The sequence below is a fragment of the Podarcis gaigeae genome, assembly GCF_964106915.1.
Source record: "Podarcis gaigeae genome assembly, chromosome: 4".
Classification (NCBI taxonomy): Eukaryota; Metazoa; Chordata; class Lepidosauria; order Squamata; family Lacertidae; genus Podarcis; species Podarcis gaigeae.
Window position 1 is genome coordinate 51,457,029 of NC_139677.1, and position 20,564 is coordinate 51,477,592.

General features: G+C 43.8%; 1 long non-coding RNA gene across 1 annotated transcript; it reads right to left on the minus strand.

Annotated features, from left to right (window-relative positions):
* Positions 1 to 836: 836 nt before the first annotated feature.
* LOC310842693 lies at positions 837 to 5,104 on the minus strand. Its single transcript, XR_014563304.1, has 2 exons — positions 4,835 to 5,104; positions 837 to 1,028 (listed from the first exon to the last, which is right to left on the minus strand). It is a non-coding gene; the product is annotated as an uncharacterized lncRNA (long non-coding RNA).
* Positions 5,105 to 20,564: the final 15,460 nt, after the last annotated feature.

Genomic DNA, 20,564 nt, shown 5'->3' on the forward strand with positions numbered 1-20,564 from the left:
AAAGAACATTAACACTGCTGACTCATGAAGAAATTCAAAATTATTTTTGTTGGCTAAGTCTCTACCCTTGCCCCATGCACAACATTTCTATGAGCTTGCTAGCCAGATCATGGGTTGTTTATTATTTTACCCCACTTCCAAATCCTATCTGGCTGAATTAGATTGAAGTACCCTCATGTGAGTGTCTCAACACAGGCAATGGAACTAGATCTTTAGCTTCACACTATTTGTGATGGTTCAGTTCAGCAAACAAGAAACTTGGCGTTATGCACTTTAATTTCCAAACCAAAAAGGGTTTGTCTGCTTGCAGATTGCACCTCTGATGTTGTAGGGCCCAGTCTGAGATGCATGTGCTTGTGATTAAAATCATAGACGGTAGCCTGAGGGTTATCTAGCCCAACCCCTTGCAGTGCAGGAATCTCAGCTAGATCATACATGACAACCTCTGCTCAATTATTACCATGTCCAGTGTTTGCTGGTCTATGTAGACATGGGTTAAATATCTTGCTGAAATCTGTTCCCAATTAGGTTTTTAAAAGTGCTTCCTATTCAATCGTACCTCTTAATAAGATATATCTACTGTCCTGATCTTTTGTTGTTACTTTAGGATAGAGGTTATATGACCAATTTTAGTTTGGCACCAGCTGAGGCCTAGTATACAGATTGTTTAAATGCAATTTTCCAAAAGTTTCTCCTGTGTTTCCTATGTATGTGTTTCTTGCATCCAAAGGATTTCTACTTTGGGAGTTTTTTCATGCACAAGTTGTTTTGCACTTAAGGAAGAAATGTTATCTACGCTTGCCAGAATTAATTAACTGAAAGAAAAAACACACACACCACATAGCACAACAATTTATTATCTCAATAATTCACTACTATCAACTTTGTATTTATTGCTTCAGCTTTCTCTTCAACTGTGTAATGTTTTAGATATCACGTTTCCCTTTGTTCAAGATTAGATTGCCTCATTGGAATACTTTGGTCAAATTCTTCTTTGGCCTTCCTGTTCTTCAAACCTCCCCAACAACCTGCAACACACAATTTTCAATAGTTTGTTTGCCGCTGCTGATTTCTTGATTAGTTCTCTGGTTTTCTTTATCTATACACTTTACAAAGTTTAAATTCTCAGTGATTATCACTATGTTTTTGTGATTATGAACCACAAATAATTTTGGTAGAAAACCCCACTGGTATTTTATTCTTCGGCAGTTCTCTTGTTATGATTCTAACCCCCATGTCTTAATAGCGCTGGGTGCTTGTCAAAACACTTGTGTTTTAGCTCTGACTAGCATTATCCATTGACTTTAATAGATATAGTGTGGAATAGTTACTTACTTTAAAATATAATAATTTTATTTTACACATCTCTAGGTTTCTAAAGCTGGGCTGTTATATTAGAATTTAACCTTTCCACAGATTACAAAAAAATGAATAATCAAACAGCCTCAGTCCAGTATATCTGAAGGAGCGTCTCCACCCCCATCGTTCTACCCGGACACTGAGGTCCAGCACCGAGGGCCTTCTGGCAGTTCCCTCACTGCGAGAAGCCAAATTACAGGGAACCAGGCAGAGGGCCTTCTCAGAGGTGGCACCCAACCTGTGGAATGCCCTCCCACCAGATATCAAAGAGAACAACTACCAGAGTTTTAGAAGACATCTGAAGGCAGCCCTGTTTAGGGAAGCTTTTAATGTTTGATGTATTACAGTATTTTAATTTTTTTTGGAAGCCGCCCAGAGTGGCTGGGGAAGCCCAGCCAGATGGGCGGGGTATAAATAATAAATAATAAATTCTTATTCTTATTCTTATTCTTATTTACCCTCCACAAAGGATTTCCCTCCACTCTTTACTCATATGCAAAAGGTAAAGGACCCCTGGATGGTTAAATCCAGTTAAAGGCGACTATGGGGTTGTGACCCTCATGTTGCTTTCAGGCTGAGGGAGCTGGCATTTGTCCACAGACAGCTTTCCAGGTCATGTGGCCAGCATGACTAAACCACTTCTGGTGCAACAGAATACCGTGACGGAAACCAGAGTGCACGGAAATGCCATTTACCTTCCTGCCGCAGTGGTACCTATTTATCAACTTGCACTGGTATGCTTTCAAACCGCTAGGTTGGCAAAAGCTGGGACAGAGCAATGGGAGCTCACCCCATTGCACAGATTCAAACCACTGACCTTCTGATCGGCAAGCCCAAGAGGCTCAGTGGTTTAGTGCCACTCTCCTATGTAGAATGTGCCTCTATTCTGGTCCTCGTAGCCCCACCTGAGAAGGCTGCTTATCCTGCAGCGGGTTGGTGGATGTTGGTTGAAAGAGACCTGATTTTGCTCCTGCAAAGCTCTCTTCCCTCTGGCTACATCTTCCTCACAACTAAAACACTAATTTCAGGTATTCATTTCTATCTAATATTGGGTATTGTTTCCCTTCAGTACTACTTTTGTGCCTGCCTCGTCCCCCGGAACATCCATTAACCAGTTCATAAGCATTCAGTGTCTGCATTCATAATTTCATTGTTTGTTTGAAAAATTGCTGCACATAACATTGTGTGTATTTGTGTATTTGTGCATATGTACATGTTTTCCAACTCTTGCTATTCTCGTCTGATTTTAGAAGTAGGACTTTATGATTGTTGAGAAAGTATTCAGCCATGCAGGGAAACCCTCTGTGGTAGAAGAAATGACGCGCAGCAAGCCAGCTTGCTTTGTGCGGTTGAATTTTCCTGCATGTCTGCTACATGAATCATTCTGACACTTGTACTGTTTCATGATCTAGAAAAGTCAGACTTGCTCCCTACCTGTTAATGAGGCTAAAACTTCTAAGCCCCAGCGAGTGGCATTTGAAATGTTCCAACAGGCAACAACTAAATAACGAATTAAATAAAAGGGGGAAGAATCAGAACAGCCAGCAGAGTTTCCCTCTGTGCCGAACATTTCTTTAGTTGTTAAAATAAGGCTGCCACTTTCCAGACCACACTCATGCAGTGGCTAAGAGTGTGGTCCGGAAAGTCCCCAGTTCATAGGGTGCTCCAGTCATAAGTGATCTTGAGCCAGTTTACAGATGGATACATTTGTCAATTTTGGCAGCACTAGATTTAGGGTGGTTCGGGTGGTTCCACTGTACAAAGTACCGAGCCGTAGGGGTGCAAAACTGAGAAGACCCATAATTGAGAAGATCCATTTTGGGGTGCCAAATTTTGGGCTCGCACAGGGCTCCATGTTATGAAAGATAACAAAGTCTGCCCCTGGTTTTTTGTTTCTCTCCATTTGTTTGTTTGTTTTGCAAAATTTAGTTCTTCTCAATTCTGTGAGCAAATTGTGTGTGTCTATATATGTTTAGTCTCATGGAAATTTGTCAGCATTTTAGTGTACAGTGGTGCCTCGCAAGACGAAATTAATTCGTTCCGCAAGTCTTTTCGTCTTGCGAGTTTTTCGTCTTGCGAAGCACGGTTTCCCATAGGAATGCATTGAAAATCAATCAATGTGTTCCTATGGAAACCGCCTTCAGACCAGGTCTGGGGACAGTCTGTCCCCCAACCTCTTCTGAAGGCCGGCGGGGGGGGGAAGTCTTTGCTTCCCCCTGCCTGCCTTCCCGGGACAGCGGAGACTTCTCCGCTGTCCCGGGGCGATTTTAAAATGCTGGCGGGCGGCAGCGAAGCCTTCGCTGCCGCACGCCAGCATTTTAAAATCGCCCCGGGACAGCGGATGAATTCTCCGCTGTCCCAGGGCGATTTAAAAGCCCCCGGGAAGGCAGGCAGGGGGGACAAAGACTTTTGCCCCCTGCCCGCCTTCAGAAGAGGTCCAGAGGGCTCCCCAAGCGGCGAATGTCTGCCCCGCGCGAGGGGCGCTCTGCTTAAGAGCACCCCTCGCGCGGGGCAGCAGGCTGCTATCCGCAGCCTAGGCGGGAACTCTTCTGAAGGCTGGCGGGGGAGAAGGGCTTTTCTTCCCACCGCCAGTCTTCAGAACAGCCTTCTGAATGTTGGCGGTGGGGAGGAAAACCTTCCTCCCACCGCAAGTCTTCAAGACAGGTCCGGGAACAGAGTAGAAGCGCTGCGCACCTTCCCCTCTGTTCCCGGACCTGTCCTGAAGGCTTGCGGTGGGAGGAGGGCTTTCCTCCCCACCGCCAACATTCAGAATGCTGTTCTGAATGTTGGCGGTGGGGAGGAAAAACCCTCCTCCCACCACAAGCCCCGGGAACAGAGGAGAAGCGCTGCGCACCTTCCCCTCTGTTCCCGGACCTGTCCTGAAGGCTTGCGGTGGGAGGAGGGCTTTCCTCCCCACCGCCAACATTCAGAATGCTGTTCTGAATGTTGGCGGTGGGGAGGAAAAACCCTCCTCCCACCGCAAGCCCCGGGAACAGAGGAGAAGCCCTTCGCGCCTTGTCCTCTGTTCCCGGACCTCCCACCGCAAGCCTTAGGACAGGTCCGGGAACAGAGGAGAAGGCGCGCTGCGCTTCCCCGCTGTCTCCGGAGATTTCCCTATGGGCTTTCGTCTTGCGAAGCAAGCCCATAGGGAAATTCGTCTTGCGAAGCCGCTAAAAAATCGGAAAACCCTTTCGTCTTGCGGGTTTTTCGTTTAGCGAGGCATTCGTCTTGCGGGGCACCACTGTACATTTCTTCTAATATGTCACTTTCTGCATGCAGTTTTGACCAATATATACATTCTGCAATGAGCTTACCCTAATATTTTGGCATGTTATTTTGACAAATGTAGCATTTTTCTAACATCTCCACCCAATATATACATTTTTGAAAATTTTGTTTGATTGGAGAGTTATTATCACAAAATTCAGAGAATGAAGCTTTGAACAGGGGGAGCTAAACATTTACCAGTTACTACCTTCTGCCTTGTTCAAGTCACTGTTGAAAGACTCAGCTGTTTGAAATTGGCAACCCCAGAAACAGGTTCAGTGTTTTTTAAGTTTTCCAAGTAGCGTTGCTATTCAGCGATGGTGAATCACTGAGGTAACATTTGTCCAAACAAAGTAACGTACTTTCAGCACTCTTGCTACCATCTTATGGAAATGAAATAGATCTACCAGGGTGCTTTCCCTTGGCTTTTCACGACATGAGACTCACAGCATGATTCAAAATAAAATAATGAGAAGTCTCGCATAGCAACAAGAAGTGACAGCAGATTTGTTTAGGGCGTGCCTTATAATGAGGCTATGGGAACAGAAAAGTAATAAGGAAACACTGATGGTATCAGAAACACACTGGATCAGATGATAGCTTCATATCTCTATAGCTACCAGTATACCCAGTTAAGTAAATACAAGCGTGTGTTTCTTTTTTAAATCCTCTGAAGAAAAATACACATGTATAAACAGAACAAGAATTTTTTACTTTGTAGGTATCACATAATCCCAAGTGAAGTTTTATAATTCATCTTGGCCACTTAATTAACAGCCTTTCATTACATCTTAATTAAATGTGCATATCTAAGAAGCTTTGTGCAGCTTTTCATAGAATTGCTACATTTTTCCACCTTTGTGCCTGGCAGATGGAATTTGCTGAGCTGCTTCAAACGTGCTTATCCATTTATTTTCCGTTCAACCCTAGTGCTGAGATTTTCCTGTAGATCCTAAGTGGGGTGGGGTGGGGCATTAACAAGAAACATCCACCCATGTGGTTTATTTGTGGAAACCACAGCACAGTAGTAGTACCTGGCAGCTTTGGCTATTACGATTTGATAGTTGAGTGAATAAGGCAGTAGCGCTTGAGACTCCCAATTGCATGAGGCGACTGTCTGCAACCAGCCTCCTCCCATGTAGGTGCTCCTTTGAGGAATGTATGAGCATTGAGTGGGTGCTAAGAATATCAATAATCTTAAACTTAAAAAAAAAGTAGTGTTGTAATAGTAGCTTGATATGGTTTATGAACACCATTGAATAGGTGTAAAAAGCATATGCTTTGGAGAAATTTTTCTTCTAAGCCCTCTTTTAAGCTCAGTGTTCATTGGTGAAGATATACCCCTCGTTTCTTTAGCTTTGGTTGTGCTGTTGACTCATTGCTAGTTTACCATAGAGTCAAAACACTGACCTAGGACCTGGTGTAGCAGTCCTTCCAGTTTCCTTCACTTCTGCTCTAAGCCAGTGGATTTCTAGCAGTCTGCAGAAATTCTACCTCCTTTAGAATCTGCTTAAAACAATGAAAGAAGCAGAAATCCAGGGATGTTTAATGAGTGTAGAGAGCCAAGACGATGAAGAACTTTGATTCAGTTCACATCTAAAGGGAAATTTGCATAGTCTGCATTTTCCAAAACAATATGCTAACTGAAACACAACCATACTTTGAAATTCATTCTTCTTCAAATTTTGCAATACAGTTCTTCAGCTTAGCATTGTGCACAGACATGTATACAGTGGTACCTCGGGTTAAGTACTTAATTCATTCCGGAGGTCCATTCTTAACCTGAAACTGTCCATAACATGAAGCACCACTTTAGCTAATGGGGCCTCCTGCCGCCGCCACACGATTTCTGTTCTCATCCTGAAACAAAGTTCTTAACTGGAGGTACTATTTCTGGGTTAGCGGAGTCTGTAACCTGAAGTGTATGTAACCTGAAGTGTATGTAACCCGAGGTACCAGTGCATACTGTAGTGTGTATATAAATGCACACATTATTGAAAATATCATACTAAAATGAATTAGGAAAATCACACTGCAAAAAATGTTTGTTAGGCAAAATTGAGCACAGCTGAGGTGGGTGTGGCAGTGCCCCTTTCCCCTAATGGGCTAGCCTCCACTGACCCTTCTCCTGAGCATGTAACAACAGCCCAAGAGAAATTTAGCAAGTGAAGCTTTACCTGGGACAGAGGCAGAATCCTAGGAAATTCAACTCTTCCTCCAGGAATCTGCTTTAATAAGCTCAAAAAGTCTTATAGGGGACCTGCAAATGCTTTAGCTGTGGCTTTCCCACTGGACTTACAGAAAGATCTTGTTCACATTGCACATTTCCCCTAGTGTGAGTGACAACTGCATCTGCAAACACCCACACCCCAAAACAGAGCAACATGTGAATAATCTGTTAATAAACGCCTCGTAACCGTTTTTACGCACATCCTTTTGTTCACTGGTTTAAGCTCATTGAAAGCTGTCATGCTGCCTAATAGCCTCAGCTGTTGCATAACCATCAAAGTGTGGAACAAGTTTCCCTCAGGAGCTGGTGGGGCATGTACACATTCCACCCTCATCTCTTCACTGACGCAGCCTGGAGCTGAGCCAGATCGTTGGTCCGTCTAGATGACAAGTGGGCAGCCGGTGGCCCTCCAGTTGCTGTGGGGCTACAACTACAATCATCCCTCACCACTAGGCATGCTGGGTGGGACTGATGAGTTGGAGCCCAACAGCACATGGGGGGGGCAGCGCACAGATTCTCAATCCCATTCCTAATCACAACAGTAATAAGGCAATCCTGGGTATGGTCGTTTTGTATTTGCATTATTCTACCCACTGAATGAGTGACAGCTGCCAGTTACATAATACAATGGAGGTTTGTGTCAGTGGGCTGTTGAACATTCCCTGTAATACATATGCTCACAGAAATACTCTGTGTAGGCTGCCGTCAGATGCTACTTCCTTAATATCACCCAACACTTTTCAAGATATGTCCTAATATATTTCTAGCCGATTTAAGTGAAATAATGAAAAATCCAGTGTCTCTGCGGTTTCTGTGGGTCTCTGTGAAGCTTTCTCAGAAGAGTGTGCTAATCTGCAGCAATCAGACAATCTTATATAGTCGAAATACTTTCGTGAAGGTCCACCCCCCCCACCCTGAGACTTTTGTCTTACTTCTTCCCTTTCTTATGATGGTGAGCGAAGATTAGCAGCAACATTAGCAGCCGTAGTGCCATCATGGGAAACTTCAATCAGATACACCATTCATTTGAAGTAATTAGCATGCTTGTTTGGGAAATGGAGGTGAAAATCAAAATTTTCCAAGTTGATATTTCTGAAGGAAGTACTTAAAAAAAATAATTAAACATTAAAACTGCAACTTACTTTCAAAATGTTTTGCATCAAGCCAAGAAAGAGAAGGTAGAGAATTTTATTTATTAGATTTCTATACCACCCTTCATCATAAGATCTCAGGGCAGATCACAGAATAAAATACAGGATGAAAAGAAGGAAATAAGTAAAACATCTGATCATCATGCACATATCTGTTTCTAAAAATGAAGCTTGGGGAGATGTCTCTGAGAGATTTATTACATGAGAAATCCACCTTGCAGCATTTGGAAAATCAAGAAATGCTTCAGGGCAGCTGACCATTGGCCATGCTGGTTGGGCAGATGAAAGCTGGAGTTCAACAACAACCAGAAGATGACAGGTTTCATATTCCTGCCTTAAGGCAACACCTGGACAGGCTTGACGAAGGGAGGACTGTAGCCCAGTGGTGGCCTGTCTGATCTGCATGCAGAAGGTCCTGGGTAGGAACTCCAGGTAGGACTAAGAGAGGTCCCTGCCTGGAACTCTGGGGAGCCGCTGCCAGTCAGTTTAGACATAAAGAGCTGGGTGGACTATTGTTTGACTTGGTGCAAGACAACTTCCAGTGTTCCTAACAGCTCTGGGTATTCAGATGATGCCTCTCAGTGGAGAAAGTTGCTAGCAGGTTGCTTTTTGATGCAGAGACCACTTGGGAATGTGAGGAGGTATTTATGGAGGTAACCCAGTCAGGAATTAGATTTAAAAGGGAGATGGAGGCAGAAGCAGAGGGCAGAGCTGAGCTTTGAGCTTTGCGATCTAAACACATTGAGGATGCAGGTGGGAGCACAAAGTTTGCAGGGAGGTTAGATGGTGTTGGCTATGTACTGAGAATCGATTCTGATTTGTCTGTGGGGAGGTTATATTATGTTGCACCATAGTGCAATTCATTCATATATATATATATATATATATATATATATGCAGGTTTTGGTGTCCTCGGGTGTCTTCCCGTGTAAAAGTTGGGGTGTCTAGGCGACGTTTCGACGAGGTCTCACTCGTCATCTTCAGGCTGGTGCTTTCGGCTTCTTGTTACTGGAACAGAGCGGGATCTCAATGTTTGAGTTCCTATAAATACTGTAGAGGGGGTGTGGTGTCTAGCCTCCAATGTTCTGGGCAGAGAGGAAGTTCCCAGGCTAGTGTGCCTTTTCTTCTTTTGTTCCTTAATTACTTGAGAGATACCTTGAGTGATTTCTTGAGTGATATCCTGAGTACCACTTAGGTGGGTCATTAGGTGTGGATTAGTTGCTAAAGTCTTTGTGTCTTGACCTCTTGAACTTTGTGAAGAGTTTTCCTGAGAAGATGGCTGTATTGCACTTAGTTGTGCTTTGGCTTGGCTTCGTGTATAGGGGCGAGCTGTGGTTTTGTGGCTTGTGTCAGCCAGATCTGTGTAGGGATTGCAGGGGGGTGCAGCATCCGGAGGTGCCACCATGGATTGGCTACTGGATGGTGTCAGTAATTCATCTGTGGAGAGGGTCTGGGTTTGGGTTTGAAATACCCTGCAAAGTCTGCCCAGCCACGTACATTGGACAAACAAACAGACGAATAAATGCACGTATCGCAGAACACAAGAATGCCGTCAAAAAAGAAGAAAAAACTTCCTCTCTTTTCCAACACATGAAAGAAACAGGACACGAAATTAATTTTGCAGATTCCAAATTGCTCTTTAACACGGAACATCACCACAAGAGAATAATCATGGAAGCCATCGAGATAGAGAAACACCCTCACAACATGAACAAGCGTGACGACACATCCCGCTTGCCAGACATCTGGAAATTAGCCCTCTCCACAAAAACTGACACCAGATCCAGAGGCACACAGAACGCCAACACCAATCAACCACACCAGACCCAAACCCAGACCCTCTCCACAGATGAATTACTGACACCATCCAGTAGCCAATCCATGGTGGCACCTCCGGATGCTGCACCCCCCTGCAATCCCTACACAGATCTGGCTGACACAAGCCACAAAACCACAGCTCGCCCCTATACACGAAGCCAAGCCAAAGCACAACTAAGTGCAATACAGCCATCTTCTCAGGAAAACTCTTCACAAAGTTCAAGAGGTCAAGACACAAAGACTTTAGCAACTAATCCACACCTAATGACCCACCTAAGTGGTACTCAGGATATCACTCAAGAAATCACTCAAGGTATCTCTCAAGTAATTAAGGAACAAAAGAAGAAAAGGCACACTAGCCTGGGAACTTCCTCTCTGCCCAGAACATTGGAGGCTAGACACCACACCCCCTCTACAGTATTTATAGGAACTCAAACATTGAGATCCCGCTCTGTTCCAGTAACAAGAAGCCGAAAGCACCAGCCTGAAGATGACGAGTGAGACCTCGTCGAAACGTCGCCTAGACACCCCAACTTTTACACGGGAAGACACCCGAGGACACCAAAACCTGCATTCCTGTACCCGTGAAAATCTACGAAAGCAAATATATATATATATATATATATATATATATGTGTGTGTGTGTGTGTGTGTGTGTGTGTGTGTGTGTGTATAATGGCTCTATGTACAATTGTTGTAGAGTGCTCTGATTTTTTTATGAGTAGCAGCACATTTTTAAAAGATATAAATAAATTATTTTAAAGGCTAAGAATTATTACTCAGAATAGGCAAATACTTAACACCAAGTTACCACCTCTTCAGTTGGGTCAACCTTTCTCCTGCAATCTTAGCTTCCATTTCAACTCCTACAAAATGTCCTATTTTGGAATCCACCCTTTCCCAATGACTCCCTTTGTGAATTTATTGCTGTGGGATTGGAAATCTGGTCATCTGTTTTAACACACAACCCAGAGCAGCTTGCAACACCTGCAGCATTACATAATATCTTTCCAAGCTTCTGATCTGTATTTTGTAACAAGATTTCTGCCCTATGGAAGATGCAAGCTCAGAAACAGAGTGGTATAGGGTAGTCTATGTGAGTGTTTTTAGAGGAGGCTTTATGAATTTCTGGTTTGTACTGGTCTGCTAGGTTCTTCTAGTGCAATCCAGCTGCAAATGTCAGAAGGAACAATCATAGCTTTAATCCTTTGAAAAACAAAATCACATACACACAAAGCAACAGTGACTGATAATTGACAGCGTTAACCTATACTCTGTTTAAATAAAGTCTTTCATGCTTTCTGGTCCAGTCAACCCCAAACCTGTTTATTTGCAGTTATGACATTACTGAGAACAAGTACCCATGTGCTTACCCCATGCACAACCTTTGTGCATTTACATTCCAAAATGAGAGCATTTTCTAACCAGTGTATACCATATGATAAAGAAAGATTTGGTGGGCATGACTGCTTGAACTTGAAAGCTGCAGGCTTTGGAAGTCAGCCCCATTCGTCAACAAGACTTGCATCTGATAAGTTGAGTATATTTTATACTGGTATGGGAGCCAGAGGTCACAGAGGTACCTACATCATCCATGGAGACCTGAGTTCAAATCCCTACTCAAGCTTCAAAGCTCACCAGTCCTGAGAGATCTGCAATGGTTCCCAGGACGTTTCTGAGCACAATTCAAAGTGTTGGTCCTGACCTTTTAAGCCCTAAACGGCCTCAGTCCTGTATACCTGAAGGAGCGTCTCCACCCCCATTGTTCAGCCTGGACACTGAGATCCAGTGCCTAGGGCCTTCTGGCGGTTCCCTTATTGCGAGAAGTGAGGTTACAGGGAACCAGACAGAGGGCCTTCTCGGTAGTGGCGCCTGCCCTGTGGAACGCCCTCCCACCAGATGTTAAGGAAATAAGCAGCTATCCTATTTTTAAAAGACATCTGAAGGCAGCCCTGTTTAGGGAAGTTTTTAATATTTAATGCTGTATTGTTTTTAACACTTGATTGGGAGCCTCCCAGAGTGGCTGAGGAAACTCAGCCAGATGGGTGGGGTATTAATAATAATAATAATAATAATAATAATAATAATAATGTAACCTTGGACCAGTCACACACTGCCAGTCTAGTCTACCTCTTCAGGTTGCTGTGAGGGGAATTGTGGGGTGGGGAGAATGTTTGTCATCCTGAGCTCCTTGGAGGAAGGGTGGAATAAAAATGTAATAAAATAAGCATAAAGCCTCCTGTTATGGCAACATTGTCATGCGCATCTTGTTCCCTGCCACACAGACACAAAGGCAGAGGTCACCAATGTGCTCTCCACCAGTCATCATCCCCAGCCAGCATGGCTAATGGTCAGAGATGTCAGGAGTTGTAGTCTAATAATATCTGACAAGCACCACATTGGGTACTCTAGTACTAAAAGCACAGGTAGAATTCTCACCTTCTGTTCTGACCAATGATGGTCCCTGCTTCTTTGAAAGGTGCACTTGCAAAATATCATGCTACATCCCCTTCCTCAACATCATTGGGTAGTGACCAAGGAGATAGTAGGTGCCCTTTTGGTCTGTTCCAAACTTGGGTCTCCAACTGTTTTTGGACTACGATTCCCATCATCCCTGACCACTGGTTTTGCTGGTAGTCCAAAAACAGCTGGAGACCAAAGTTTGGGAAACCCTGATTTCTCTTCAAATTTGGCATCTATGCAAATACCTCTTTTTCAGGTTTAAAGGTAAAGGTAAAGGGACCCCTGACCATTAGGTCCAGTCGTGGACAACCCTGGGATTACGGTGCTCATCTAGCTTTACTGGCCGAGGGAGCCAGTGTACAGCTTCCAGGTCATATGGCCAGCATGACTAAGCTACTTCTGGTGAACCAAAGCAGTGCACAGAAATGCCATTTACCTTCCCACTGAGCGGTACCTAATTATCTACTTGCACTTTGACGTGCTTTTAAACTGCTAGGTTGGCAGGTCATCCCCAAATGCAGAGGAAGACTGGGCTCCTGGATATGCAGTAGTTATCTGGAAGCTGATATTTTAGCAGATCTGACATGTTCGCTATGCCTTGTTTCAAAGCTGGCCAAATGAATTGGTTTAAGATTTTAACACAGGGATGGGAACCCTGTGGCCATCTGTATTTTGCAGCACTACAACCCCTATCATCCCTGACCATTGGCCACACCGCCTGAGGCTGATGGGTGTTGGAGTCCAAACACAGCTGGAAGGTCACAGGTTCCCCACCCTGCTTTAATGGAAGCTGACAGGTCCAGTTGACCAGTGGCGTAGCGTGGGGGGTGCAGGGGGGGCCGGCCGCACCGGGCGCAACATCTGGGGGTTAGGGTTAGGAGGCGCAAATCCACAGGTTAGGGGGCACAAATCCACGGGTTAGGGGGCACAAATTACTTGCCTTGCCCCGGTTGCTGGCAACCCACGCTACGCCACTGCAGTTGACTCCTCCTTTCCTTCACAAGCATATCTGATCAGCAGCTAGTTTGTAAGCTGTAACAGTGATACTACATGGAAAAGCCTAATGGGTTTAGAAACATAATAAAAAGGCCTTTTCTCGACATCACAGACTTTTCTCTTCCATCCCTTCACTAGCTGATGTGTTTTTGAAGGCATACTAGCATTTTACTTCAATCTGCAAGAAACATTTTTGAGTTGCTGGCTTGAATTTAAAAGAAAAAGAGAGGACTGGGTTGAGTCAATGCACCCACTACAGAGGAATAAAGAAAGAAATCTTGCCCTTAGCCTGACCTTCTCTGAACTGATGATTCAGCCTCTGTTACAGCTCAGAAGATTCTGGTATGCATAAAGAAGCACATTGTATGTCAAGGTAATTTCCATCTTTAGAGTAATTCAGAGCAGGAGGTGTTTCCATTTTAGAGGACTGTTTAGCACAGCAAGCATCCGAGCCTAAAATAACTTTAAACCATTTTAATTCTGATGTATGCAGATAGATCATAGGCAATGTTGAAGTTGCTTCAAATATCTCCTAGGCTTGTGAACTTCCATGCAGGGAGATCAATCCATGAAATATAAACGAACAATCAAGCATGTTGGTCACACAAGTATCTGTATTTCTGTATGAAAATGTCCTGGGAAGTGGCAGTTGAAATGGCTTCTTGGTGCATGGACAGAGCAGTGCATGTATACACAGCAAAACAGATGTACTGAGTTTGCCCTTTTTCCTATTGATGTATTCCTGGTTTGGTGTCCCATGGTGTCTATCTAGGCTAGCATAACAGGTCACGACAATTAAAAATATCTATAAAATTAGGTTGCTCTGATTCACAAGTTGTTTGTTTTCTCCCATTTGGCATTGTGGCTGCATTCCAGCTGGTTCTTATCTATGTTTTTGATTGCATAACGTACTTACTCAATTTCTATCAAGTGCGGCTACAACAGGCTCTTTGAAGTTACCCTTATTCCACAAAGCACAGCTGCGTTTAAACAGGTCAAAAGGAATTTCAGGAGCAGTGGCGTCAGAAGGGAGGAATTTCCTAACTCAAGGAGCAGTATCAAAGTTGGGCATTGCTGTGGGAAAATGCTGGTGGTTCTGATAGCACCACTTCCAAGTTAGACACATTGTCTGGGAGCTTCAGGGTTCTCTTTCCTCGCTTCTTTCCCATGCTCTCCGCTTACAATCCACTTCCAGTCCCACAGAATTGGCACCAGGCAACACCTTGCTTTTGCCAAGGAACTCTATATGATCATCCGCCCCTAGACACGCTGTTCTTTAAGGCTTATGTAACAATTGTGCATGTTAAAACAGTGTATTCAGCTCCAGGAGCGTCACAGAGTCTTTCAAAACGAATCTTGAGTAGGTGGAAATAGGCTACGGTGAGTGATGAGAACAATATTCTGAATCAATGTGATGAAGCTGATCCCATCCAGTTCTTTACTTAGATGTAGGGTGCTTCCAGTTGGGGGCTTTATGCCATAAATGAGTCAATAAGATACCACTTTTCTCTATGTATGCAACCAATTACACAATTTAGTCTTTGACATTTCATAGGTAAGCCCAGTGCTTTTTTTCCTTAAAAAATTTTTTAGGCGTACTCTCATTTTGACTCAAGAAAATCACCATTTTATAGTTCAAATCGGGAAAAATAAATACAGTAAATGGACAAAAGCACAAAGATTCGCAAAATGTTTAGGGGTATGCGTACCCCTGTGTCCCTCCGGAAAAAAAATCACTGGGTAAGCCCCTGCTTTCCACCCACATGGATGAGCAGTCCTTGATAGGATGTTTCTGGCCCCTCCCTTTAATGCCTATTCTACACCCTCCAGCACCTTTTCCCATTCTGGGCATGTACACTGCATCTGTGTATGCACACCTTTTAAGTTCCTACTGAAAGTGTAGAAGAGTCAACATATCCATTCCTAGTTATGTTCCCCAATGGGCAAAATGAAGGGTTGTGCTTTGTGTATGGGTAGGAAGAAGGGACAACATTCATTCATTTCAATTGGTAGTTTGTTTGTTTGTTTGTTTGTTTGTTTGTTTGTTTGTTTGTTTGTTTAAAAAATACAGAGGTCTTCCTCAAGTTTGATTGGCAAGTATACCAAAAGAATGCCAACGATACCAAAAATCCGCTAAAGAGGTCTTGTGGAAGACTTGTGTATTATTAAGTGCCAATATATGCACTGCAATTTTGGCCTCTAAATGATCCCCCACATGTGTTAAAAGAAGAGCTCCTCTGAACTGGGTTGTTGAAATTTCCGTATGCCTTCAGCATGCAGCAATTGGTGGAAATAGGCACACTTTGTATTTTTTCAGCTGCCAGAAACAAAATGGTTAGGTTGGACATGGATGAGGAGCAGACACAAGCAGGGGAGTGGCAAATGGGACCACCCACTGAAACTTCATCACACATATGACAAACCAGCCATACCAAATGAGCTTCCACGCCAACAGTCACTGTGGGTGTATAATGGGTGGTTTTTACTTAATGGATTTTCTGGCTTTGGGCTCATCTACACTTCCATGATTTCTTCCACTTGTCCCATGACTTCTAGGCATGGGTATGAGAGGTTTTTCTTTTGGCCCTCTGCTTTCCCTGGGGAAAACCTGTTGTTTACTTCTAAATCAGAACAAACACCAATCCACAGAAGACCTGATTGATATTTGTTCTGATTCAGCAGTAAAGAGCAGGCTTTCCTGGGGAAAGCAGCAGGACCCAAGAAAAATCTCCCTGGACCCATGCCAAGTGTTGATGAACCCTAAAATGTACCCCCCCAAAAGCATGGGTTGGCATTTGATGACAATGATGGCAGGAGGACAGTGCAAAACACTTGTGTGCATGAACAGCAACAATTCCACAATAAACCACCAACTGGAAGCAGCTTTAGAAAAGAATATAGGGACCTGCAGCCAATAAGTATCTAAGTGGTTAGTTCCAGTCAATGTGTGAATTGTCTACCTCCTTAGTGTCACCAATCAACACTGTTTAACAACCCTACAGTCTTGCCTGTTCACTTGTTTCAAGACAACAGCGCATAAACTCACACACACTGTGAGAGTTTCCCCAGAAGAACAGGGATGGTATGGGAGTCCGTTGCATGTCAGAACCTCCATAGAAATACCTAAATAAAATACATAAATTATGATTGCAAAAACTGGTGATGGCTATTTTTAACTCTGCATTTTTATGTGATATTTGGATGGCTGGGGATTATTTAATTAGCATATGCAGTTGTTAGTGAGCAGCATTGCCAGACATTCTGTCATTTCTGGGGGTTTCTTCTGCATGCCTTCATATGGAAAAGAATTGCAATTAGAGTATAACATCACAAGAGCTGGACAGGATGGGTACGTTACCATCACCTGCACTATAGTGCCTGCAAATTCTTATGGTGGGCCTCTGGATGCCAAGGAATACAGAAAGGTTCCTTCTGTCGAATCAGATCCATTTCACTCAATATTGTCTAAGCTGATTGATAGTGACTCTCCGGGGCTTCAACCAGAAATCTTTCCCTAGAGATGCCAAGGATTAAACTCTAAGATTTTTGCATGCAAGCCTTGTGCTCTCCCACTGAGCTATGGCATACCTGTCAGCTGGCCTGCTTTAAGCAGGACATCCCGAATGACCGAAGCCATCCTGGCTTCTGATTGGCTCCCAGGATGTCCCATTTTAGCTCCTGCTAAAATGGTAGACTGGTGGAGGGTCTGCTCCTGGAAGCACGTGCAAGGTCTGGTTCCTAGGATCCCAGCTAGGAAGAGGGAGGGCCTGTGCTGTCCAGCAAGCATCCAACTCCGGGCTTCTGTTAGGGTTCATCGCCTTCTTTGTTCCTGGCATTTGGTGCTTGTCAACAGAAAACTGCAAGGACGGCATGTGGAATCAGATCCTTTCTGGATCCTTTCTGGACAACATTATATTAAATCTTCAGTTAAAGATATCTGCGTTGCATGGTGATGAGATATTAGAAGTACAGTGGTACCTTGGTTCTCAAATGCCTTGGTACTCAAACAACTTGGAACCCAAACACTGCAAACCTGGAAGTAAGTGTTCCGGTTTGCGAACTTTTTTCAGAAGCCAAACGTGCTCCGTTTTGAGTGTTACGCTTCCAATTTGAGTGCCACACTTCCGTTTTGAGTGTTATGCTGAGGTCTGTCTGTTTTTGCTATTTATTTTGCATTTTTGTGGCTCTTTTGTGTGTGTGTGTGACTGTGTGGAACCCAGTTCAGCTACTAACTGAATGATTGTGTGACTGCAGTACATTGTTTATTGCTTTCATTTTATGGATCAGTGGTCTCATTAGATAGTAAAATTCATGTTAAATTGCTGTTTTAGGGGTTGTTTTTAAAAGTCTGGAATGGATTAATCCATTTTGCATTACTTTCTATGGGAAAGCGTGCCTTGGTTTTGGAACGCTTTGGTTTTGGAACAGACTTCTGGAACGAATTAAGTTTGAGAACTAAGGTACCACTGTATGGTTACTTGAGATGATTTTCATTTTCAGGTTGTATGTGGTAAGGATAATCTCCCTCTGTCTCCCTCACTCAGTCTCTCTCAAGAGTTCAGGGTCCAATGTCGTTCCTTATTTCCTGGATCTCTGCAACCTCTGGCTGTGCCTATTAACCAGGACATTTGTATGATGCAGTGCCTTGCATTAGCATGATCCTGATTGGTGCTTCTGGGTGCTACTGTAATGCAAATAACAATAATTAACTCCAGGGTTGAGAAAGGATTAGACTAGCCCAATCAAAGTGTGTAGCAAAAGTGGAAGAGACTGAACATTCACTGGAGGATAGGATTAAAATGCAGAATGGATTCTGGCAAAATGATGAATCAGAGAAATTGTGTGACATGCATTAAAACAACAACAACAACAACAACCCAGAGATCAAATGCAAAATGAGCTGACAGCAAAAGGGAAGGAATGACTGGGGTCCTAGTAGTACAATAGGAAATGGATAGTTGGCCAGGCAGCTGTGCGGTGGAGAGGGGGCCACATTTTGTCTGAGTTGTTGATGTTCCGTGGCAGCAAAAGGCACAGGCCATCCTAGGCTGTATTAATAGAACGTCTCATGTCAGATAGATGAGGATTCTCTCTAGCTCTGGTTAATATGCATATAATCCGTTAAAAAGAAATGAACATAAATAACATTCAGAACCGAAGAAAAAATAGAATGAAAATTAATGCAAAGATCTTTAACAAGATACCTCCAAGTAGGTGAATTTCAAAGAGGTAAAATGATGGTTGAGATCTACTTTCCACATTCATCCTACCAGTGCTCCAGGAAGTTGCTGCTTTGAGTAAAACTGTTAAGTGGCAAGAACGTTTGTTGCATGCTTCCATTCACAAGCCGGACACCTAGAAACTGCTTGGCATTCCCAAATCTGAATTCTGAGCATATACATAGAAGGGGTCCGATACTGAGTCAGACCATGGGATCCATCTAGCTCACTAATGTCTATACTAAGTGATTGGCAGTGGTTCTCCTGAGATTCAGGCAAGGGACATTCCTATCCTGGAATTAAGACCCATTGCATTCAATGGGATTTACTTCCTAGTAGACATCCATAGGATTGCTTTGTAAGGCTGCAATCCTATGCACATGTGCCAAGGATTCATTAGATTCATTAGGGCTTGTTGTTGTTGTTTAGTCGTTTAGTCGTGTCCGACTCTTCGTGACCCCATGGACCAGAGCACGCCAGGCACTCCTGTCTTCCACTGCCTCCCGCAGTTGGTTAAACTCATGCTGGTAGCTTCAAGAACACTGTCCAACCATCTCGTCCTCTGTCGTCCCCTTCTCCTAGTGCCCTCCATCTTTCCCAACATCAGGGTCTTTTCCAGGGAGTCTTCTCTTCTCATGAGGTGGCCAAAGTATTGGAGCCTCAGCTTCAGGATCTGTCCTTCCAGTGAGCACTCAGGGCTGATTTCCATTAGGTCTTACTTCTGTGTATATATGCAAAGTTTGCATTTACTCAGAAAAAATCTACAAAATTAAGAGGACGAATAAGTGGGCTCATTACTGGACACATTCCCTTAGTTTCTTTTTCTTCCTCTCTGCTTTTGGCATACCATGACTGAAACAAACTGAACCACTGTGTAAGAAACACTGAGATAAAGACAACCCTGACTTGATTCTGGATTAATTTACCAAAGCCCCCAAATTCTATTCAAAGCTTGTCATCTTAGGTGGCAAAGCCTGACTTATCATTTATCCCTTAAAATCAGGTTGATCTCATAAGTATATACTGAAGATATGAGCATTGATCTTGATCCTGTTCAGTTCCATCCATTTTCATCAGAGTTATAATCCAACAGTAGAGCACAGGAGTGGCAGGAAAGCTTGCCTCTTTCCCTAGACTTTTAGCAATATCTTACCACTAGCACAGCTGCGATGTGTTTTAGGGCTGTTTTAAATTTAAATGTAATTTTATTATTGTGGCAGACTCCCTCTGGGGAAAGTGCTGGTCGTAATAAATAATAGCTGTATATTATTTGCCATTATCTTCTGCATGGAATGTGGGATGAATTATTGTTTGGGGGCTCTTCTCATGATTGGGCTGGAAATAAGGAACCAGCGAATCTGTTCTTCTTTCCACTTTAGAATCACATAATTGTAGAGTTGGAAGAGACCATGAGGGTCATCTAGCCCAACCCCCTGCAATGCAAGGCCAACATTTGACAACCTCCCCCCCTCAGCAATCGTGGTGCCTTCCCAAAGTCAGGTAAGGGGGGCTCTGGGCTTTGGGAAGGAGGCACGAGGCTCTGGCAGGATCCTAGAGCCATCCCACCTCCTTTGCAAAGCTGGGCATGCACTAAATAGGCTTTGGAAAAGAGGCAGAAGGGGGGGACCACTAGGGGCGCATCAGAAGATGGCTGACAATAACATCTCTCCGACCCACACAAGGTAAATTGGAGGCTGTGATGGGAGTAAATAGCCTCCCTACCCCCCCCAGGATTGTGGTGGGGGACTGCCCTTGCCTGCTGTGCCCTATACCACCCCCGAATTTGTGGGGATGGGGGCACTAGGCACAATGCCCTCCTGTGGGATTTCGGCGCTCCTGGACGCCGTCTCTGATCCGCGCCACTAGCTGCAAGAACTTCAAAAGAAACAATTTGGATGAAGCGAATGCACATGTTTCAAGGAAGAAGGGGGAGTAAAGACTGCTAACAGAAGAGATCTCTGATAAAACAAGACGAGTCGGAGGAACAAGTATAAATCATGAGAAGATACGCCAAGACTCGGTATGGCAAAGGGACTGATGGGGGAGGGAAAAAAACTTTCC